Below are 8393 nucleotides of genomic sequence, written 5' to 3'. Positions count from 1 at the left end.
CCACGTGCGGTATTCCCCACCTCTTTCAGAATTTTCCACAGTTTATCTGTGATCCACACAGGTAAAGACTGGCAGGACATACTTAAAGTGATGAAAGAAAATAACCTACAGCCCAGATTACTGGTACCCAGCAGGGATCTTCATTCAAATATGAAGGAAAAATCAAAAGCTTTACAGACAAGCAAAAGCTGAGAGAATTCAGCACCACCAAACCAGCTCTCCAACAAATGCTAAAGATCTTCTCTAGACAGTGAGAGAGTCATTTCCTAGGGCAGGTTGATAAGAAGTCTAGGGGTCCCAAGGAAAGAAGGGTCTGGAATTCTCAAGGAGGAAGAAAGGACAAACTTTTTTTTTCCTTCTCTACATTCCTTAGGATTATATGACAACAATGTATTCTGCCTGAGGACAGTCTCTGGATTAAACTTTCTGGCTAATTCTGTTATCTTAAAATGTAAATTATGGGAGTAGGTCTGGTGAGGCCTTTACAACCTCCAGACATTCTTTGCATTCATTGGAGAGTATATAAACTCATTGCTAACACTACCAAGCGGGCACTCTTTCTGCCCCCTTCTGATGCCTATGTCAGAAGCTTTCTCTATCTCCTTTATACTTTAATAAAACTTCATTACACAAAAGCTCTGAGCGATCAAGCCTCACCTCTGGCCAAGGATTGAATTCTTCTCCTCTGGGGGGCCAAGAATCCTGGCATTGTGATTCAACAACAACCTTTCATCTTGGGAGCTCATCCGGGATCCTTCAAGACAAGGTAAGGACGCTTGGAGCTCTAGTTCTTTGTTCTCTTAGGGAACACGTTTTCTGCTATGCTTTACTAACTCTACAGTGTGCTTGTGTGAATTAATGACATGCCCTGCGTGAAGCAAGTAAGGAGCCCTGCTCTGCGGTTCCACGGTGGTCTCATATGACTTATGGCAGAAACCTGTCAGGGGTTTATACTAACCTGCCAATGCCAAGAGGCACACAATGACTTCTTTGGGAACCAGCAAAGCATGTGGACTGAACTCTCCTTTCTCAGTCCAACTTTTTGGTCTCTTTGACCATTTCATAACTCCTTGGGAATTAGAAGTACTAACCTAATCTATTGGATCTTAGACTTTCAAGGGACTTGTGATCTATACTGTTACTGTGTACTGTGGCTTAGGTCCCAAACTTGGATTGGTAATCAAGAAAGCACCTAGCCTCGCCAGGAATCAGAAGTTCAGAAACTAGATGGAGCTCTAGCTCCAAGAGCATCTCTGAGGTTAAAGGTTACTCAGATTGGGACTGAAATGGGTTTTTTCCTTTGGTAATGCTGGCTCTTAGTGGACCAGAGGAGGCTCTCATACTGGTGTGGTGATACTTGAAAAGAACATCTCAGCTTTATGTTCATATTGGTCTTACTGTGGTCAGGAATATACTCAGGGTCGTGCACAGGCACTCAGGTGACAAATGTTTCCCCCAGCGGCCTTAGCTTGGGAGGCATTCTGGAAGGTTACTCTTCACCCCAGGTAACATCAGAGGCAAGCAAAGTTAAAGGTGAAGAGCTGGACATCAGGTAGAGATGCTATCAGGTCTACCTCTGGTACATCCCCACCCCATCTCGGTGATAGAACCAGGAGGGTCGGGATGGCGCCTGCATCAGTAAGGGACAGATAAGTCCAACCAGGAAGGAAAAGCTTTCGGTGTAAAGTCTGTCTACACCCCCATCTAGAGCAGGGAGGGACGCCTCCAGTAGAAAAATGGCCCTGGTCGCTTTTTTTCTCTCTTACAGATGGGAGCTAACAAATCCAGCCTCACTCCTTTGAACTGTATCCTGAAAAACTGGGATAGATTTGATCCCCAGGGCTTAAAGAAGACTCACCTGGTCTTCCTATGTGATACTGCATGGCCACGGTATCCATTGGAGGATAGTGAATGGTGGCCGGTTGGAGGGTCTCTTAAGTATAATACTGTTTTACAATTAGACCGGTTCTGTAAGGAACAAGGGAAGTGGGTAGAAGTAGCATATGTGTTGCCCTTTTTCTCTCTGCGAAATATGCCAAACTTATGTCCTAAGGGTATAGATTTGGGTGTGAAACCTTCAGCTCCCTCCTGTCCTCCTACTTTGCCCTTGTACCTGGGGCTCCAAGCTGAGCAAACTGAAAACCAGAGAACCCCCCCCCCTTAGAAGGGTTGCCTTTGTCTCAGTGGAAATCCAAAGTGAGATTCAAACTGCCAACATGGAGGTCCAAACAACTCCTGTCTCAGTACGACCTCAGACTACTCTGGTTTCAGTAGAAACTCAAGACCATTGAAGTAAGAGGTGAGATGGAGGACAAGAGACAAAGAGAAAAAGAAAAACATGTTTCTCCAGTCTATCCCTGGGATCATATGTGCAGAGCAGCCAGAGAGACTAAGGAACAGCCATGTAAGCTGTTGCCTCTTCATGAAACACCCACCGGGAGAAATAATCAGTCTATGAGAGTTAATAAGCCTTTTTCTTATCAAGAAATACAAAGAATCAAGGAGTATCTGGGAGACTATTTAAAAGACCCCAAAAAATATATTAGAGCTTTTAAAGGTGTTACTCTGCTTTATGGCCTTACTTGGAAGGATGTGATGTATATATTGGGTGGTCCCAACTATAGAACCAGACTGGGACTACAACACAGCTAAAGGAAGATGGGATCACAGTCATTTTGTCAGATGCATTCTTGAAGGACTCAGGCGCATTCTAATCCTTTAAACTATAGCAAATTGGCAGACATAGAACAGGAGAAGGAAGCTCCAGGTAAATTCCTAGATAGACTAAGAGAAGCCCTTCGCAGATTGACCGAGATTGATCCCAAAAGTGAAGAAGGAAAAGTGATCTTAAAAGATAGATTTCTCACTCAGTCAGCTCCAGATATCCGCCGTAAGCTACAAAAACGGGCGTATGGACCAAATCAGTCTTTAGATACTCTGTTACAACTGGCTCAGACTGTCTATTATGGTAGGAAATATGAGGACAAGAAAGAAAGGCAAAAAAATAAATAAATAAATAAAGACAAAGGAAAGGGCGGAAGCCATTGCAATGGCTATGAAAACCGTTCTTAAACAGCCGGAGAAAAATGCCCAGAGGGACCCAGGTGAAAAGGGATGGGCTTGCTATTACTGTGGAAAGGAGAGGCATCTCAAGCGGGATTGCCCTCAGGCATCTAAGCCGCCCCCAGCTCCATGTCCAGTCTGCAAAGGACCACACTGGAAGAGAGACTGCCCTCAGAGGAGTAGGTCTCCGGGGTCAGACTCTCAAGACAATCAGGACTGAAGGTGCCTCGGGGTCCCCACACAAGCTCCCATCTTAATTACACCTGAGGAACCCTGGGTATTAGTAATTGTGGGGGGCCAATCCTTTTAGATACTGGGGCAACTTACTCCGTGCTTACTGAAGCTCCTGGCCCACTTTCTTCCCAATCCGCTTCCGTAATGGGACTGTCTGGATGAGCCAAAAGGTGTTATTTCAGTTATTCTTTATCTTGCAACTGGGATTCTGTGCTATTTTCACACGAGTTTCTCCCTCAGCCCCTTTTGGGGAGGGATATACTGAGCAAGGCCCATGTCTCTGTTTTTATGAATATGGATCCCTCCCTTTCTCTCCTTTAGTTGAACAAAATGTAAATCCTAGAGTATGGGCTGATGGAAAATCTGTGGATTGAGCACAAAATACTATTCCTATAGCTGTCAAGCTCAAAGACCCACACTTATTTCCACATAAGAAGCAGTATCCACTGAAACCTGAGGTTAAGGCAAGGTTAAAACCCATCATCAAAAATTTAAAGGAACAGGGACTATTAATTCCCTGTAACAGTCCTTGCAACACTCCTATTTTGGGTATAAAGAAATCAAATGGTAAATGGAGACTAGTTCAAGATTTACGTATAATAAATGAGGCTGCAATTCCTTTACACCCCATGGTGCCTAATCCTTTTACTCTATTGTCTGTAGTAATTGATTTAAAGGATGCCTTCTATTCAGTGCTTTTGCGCGGAGGAAAGTCAATTTCTATTTGCCTTTGAAGACCCTACTCAGCCAGCTTCTCAGTTAACCTGGACAGTTTTGCCCCAGGGGTTTCGTGACAGTCCTCACTTATTTGGACAAAGTTTGTCACAGGATCTACAAAACTTTAATAGCTCCGAAGCGGTGGTGTTACAATATGTAGATGATATTTTGCTCTGTGCTGAGACAGAGGAAGCTTGTTCGTGAGCCTCAGAAGATTTCTTAAACTTCCTGGCCGGCTGTGGTTACAAGACATCAAGAGAAAAGGCTTAGCTTTGTCAACAATCTGTTAGATATTTGGGCCTAATCATATCAGAAGGGACTAGGGCCATAGGCCCTGAGAGAATTAAACCTATACTAAATCATCCCCTACCTATAACTTTGAAACAATTGAGAGGATTTTTGGAAATCACAGGTTACTGTCGCATTTGGATTCCAGGTTAGGGGGAATTTGCCCAGCCTTTATATAAACTTATAGCTGAAACTCAGCAGGCCCAAACTGACAAACTGGTTTGGTCTCCAGATACTCAAAAGGCTTTTAAGGTTCTTCAGACTGCTCTCCTGGAAGCTCCAGCTCTGAGCTTGCCCACAGGGTCAAAATTTAATTTGTTTGTCACTGAAAGGAAACGTATGGCCTTGGGAGTTTTGACACAACCCCGAGGGCCTCACCAGCAACCTATTGCTTATCTAAGCGGAGAATCAGATGTAATTTCACATGGGTGGCCCCACTGCCTAAGAGTAATTGGGGCAGAGACTTTATTAGCACCTGAAGCTTTAAAAATAATTAATGGACAAAACCTTACTGTACTGACTTCTCATGATGTGAGTGGAATCTTAAATTCTAGGGTTAATATTTGGATGACAGACAGTAGGCTTCTTAAATACCAGTCATTGTTGTTACAAGGACCAGTACATAAGCTTAAAGTTTGTGGAAATTTAAATCCTGCCACTTTTTCCTTCCTGAGAAGGAAAATGAAACACCTGATCATGATTGTTCTCAATTCCTAACTTTAAACTATGCAGCTCGGGAAGATCTAACAGATACCCCATTAAACAATCCTGACATGGAAATATTTACAGATAGCAGTTATTTTGTTCAGGATGGAAAGCGTAAAGCAGGTTATGCCATGGTGACTGCTGAACAGGATTTAGAAGCAAAATCTGGATTACAACGAAGTGGGAAGTATCCTGGAGAGGACTGGGAAATTGATTTTACTCATATGCCAAAAGCTAATGGATATTCTTGCTTACAAGTTTGGGTAGATAGTTTTACTGGATGGATTGAGGCTTTTCTCTGTCGTAGTGAACAGGCTAAGGAGGTTATAAAGATTCTCTTCATCAGCGGAAGGCTTCCCGTGGTGGACATCTCCACTTCAAGGAAAGGACTTTCTCCAAGTCTGTGAATACCTTCGAGAACAATCACATGTGATGCCTCTTCTTCATCTGATGACATCTACCAACACTAAAATGGACTGGTGCAATACGTTGCACTTTAACTATGGACTTAATGTGTCTTTTAATTCTGATTTTAACTTGTTTTAATGACTATGTTGCCTTACATCTGTAACTGTATAACTGAATTTGTTTCTAGCCACATGTATGCTTTTAAGTTACAAATGGTTGCTCAAACTCCTGCTACTGCTGCACCTTCCTCCAACTGCTATTTGGGGCCCCTGGATCAAATATCGTCAATATGACGACTAGGAGAATATGTTGCCTTGCCAAGCCCCTTCTGAACTTAGAAGCAGTCATGGAACGAGAACGACACCCCTTTTCCCTAGGCAACATAATTCTCTTAAAGAAAAGGGGGAAATGAGACAGTCATTTCATAGACAGGTTGATAAGAAGTCTAGGGGTCCTCAAGGAGAAAGGGGTCTGGTTTTCTGAAGGAGGAAGAAAGGACAAACATTTTTTTCCTTCTCTACATTCCTTAGGATTATACAACAACATTGTATTCTGCCTGAGGACAGTCTCTGGATTAAACCTTCTGGCTAATTCTGTAAATTATGGGAGTAGACCAGCTCTTTACAAGGATTCAGTTCAGTTCAGTCACTCAGTCGTGTCTGACTCTGCGACCCCATGAATCGCAGCACGCCAGGCCTCCCTGTTCCTGGAGTTCACTCAGACTCATGTCCATAGAGTCAGTGATGCCATCCAGCTGTCTCATCCTCAGTCGTCCCCTTCTCCTGCCCCCAGTCCCTCCCAGCATGAGAGTCTTTTCCAATGAGTCAACTCTTCTTATGAGGTGGCCAGAGTACTGGAGCTTCAGCTTCAGCATCATTCCTTCCAATGAACACCAGGGACTGATCTCCTTTAGGATGGACAGATTGGACCTCCTTGCAGTCCAAGGGACTCTCAAGAATCTTCTCCAACACCACAGTTCAAAAGCATCAATTCCTCGGCACTCAGCTTTCTTCACAGTCCAACTCTCACATCCATACATGACCACAGGAAAAACCATAGCCTTGACTAGACGGACCTTTGTTGAGAAAGTAATGTCTCTGCTTTTCAATATGCTATCTAGGTTGGTCATAACTTTTCTTCCAAGGAGTAAGCGTCTTTTAATTTCATGGCTGCAGTCACCATCTGCAGTGATTTTGGAGCCCCCCAAAATTAAGTCTGACACTGTTTCCACTGTTTCCCCATCTATTTGCCATGAAGTGATGGGACCAGATGCCATGATCTTCGTTTTCTGAATGTTGAGCTTTAAGCCAACTTTTTCGCTCTCCTCTTCCCCTTTCATGAAGAGGTTTTTTAGTTCTTCTTCACTTTCTGCCACAAGGGTGGTGTCATCTGCATATCTGAGGTTATTGATATTTCTCCCAGCAATCTTGATTCCAGCTTGTGCTTCCTCCAGTCCAGCATTTCTCATGATGTACTCTGCATAGAAGTTAAATAAGCAGGGTGACAATATACGGGCTTGACGTAGTCCTTTTCCTGTTTGGAATCAGTCTGTTGCTCCATGTCCAGTTCCAACTGGTGCTTCCTGACCTGCATATAGGTTTCTCAAGAGGCAGGTTAGGTGGTCTGGTATTCCCATCTCTTTCAGAATTTTCCACAGTTTATTGTGATCCACACAGTCAAAGGCTTTGGCATAGTCAATAAAGCAGAAATAGATGTTTTTTTCTGGAACTCTCTTGCTTTTTCCATGATACAGCAGATATTGGCAATTTGATCTCTAGTTCCTCTGCCTTTTCTAAAACCAGCTTGAACATCAGCGAGTTCACAATTCACATATTACTGAAGCCTGGCTTGGAGAATTTTGAGGATTACTTTATTAGCATGTGAGATGAGTGCAATTGTGCAGTAGTTTGAGCATTCTTTGGCATTGCCTTTCTTTGGGATTGGAATGAAAACTGACCTTTTCCAGTCCTGTAGCCACTGCTGAGTTTTCCAAATTTGCTGACATATTGAGCGCAGCACTTTCATAGCATCATCTTTCAGGATGTGAAAGAGCTCAACTGGAATTCCATCACCTCCACTAGCTTTGTTCGTAGTGATGCTTTCTAAGGTCCACTTGACTTCACATTCCAAGATGTCTGGCTCTAGATGAGTGATCACATCATCATGATTATCTGGGTCCTGAAGATCTTTTTCGTACAGTTCTTCTGTGTATTCTTGCCACCTCTTAATATCTTCTGCCTCTGTTAGGTCCATATCATTTCTGTCCTTTATTGAGCCCATCTTTGCATGAAATGTTCCCTTGGTAGCTCTCATTTTCTTGAAGAGATCTCTAGTCTTTCCCATTCTGTTCTTTTGCTCTATTTCTTTGCATTGATCGCTGAAGAAGGCTTTCTTATCTCTTCTTGCTATTCTTTGGAACTCTGCATTCAGATGCTTATATCTTTCCTTTTCTCCTTTGCTTTTCGCTTCTCTTCTTTTCACAGCTATTTGTAAGGCCTCCCTGGACAGCCATTTTGCTTTTTTGCATTTCTTTTCCATGGGAATGGTCTCGATCCCTGTCTCCTGTACAATGTCACCAACCTCTGTCCATAGTTCATCAGGCACTCTGTCTATCAGATCTAGGCCCTTAAATCTATTCCTCACTTCCACTGTATAATCATAAGGGATTTGATTTAGGTCATATCTGAAAGGTTTAGTGGTTTTCTCTGCTTTCTTCAATTTAAGTCTGAATTTGGTAATAAGGAGTTCATGATCTGAGCCACAGTCAGCTCCTGGTCTTGTTTTTGTTGACTGTATAGAGCTTCTCCATCTTTGGCTGCATAGAATATGAAAGTAGTAATGAAAGTGAAGTCGCTCAGTCGTGTCCTACTCTTTGTGACCCCATAGACTGTAGCCCACCAGGCTCCTCCGTCCATGGAATTCTCCAGGCAAGTATACTGGAGTGGGTTGCCATTTCCTTCTCCAGGGCATCTTCCCGA

The sequence above is a fragment of the Capra hircus genome, assembly GCF_001704415.2.
Source record: "Capra hircus breed San Clemente chromosome X unlocalized genomic scaffold, ASM170441v1, whole genome shotgun sequence".
In the NCBI taxonomy this organism is placed as follows: domain Eukaryota; kingdom Metazoa; phylum Chordata; class Mammalia; order Artiodactyla; family Bovidae; genus Capra; species Capra hircus.
Note: the sequence above shows the minus strand (reverse complement) of the source record.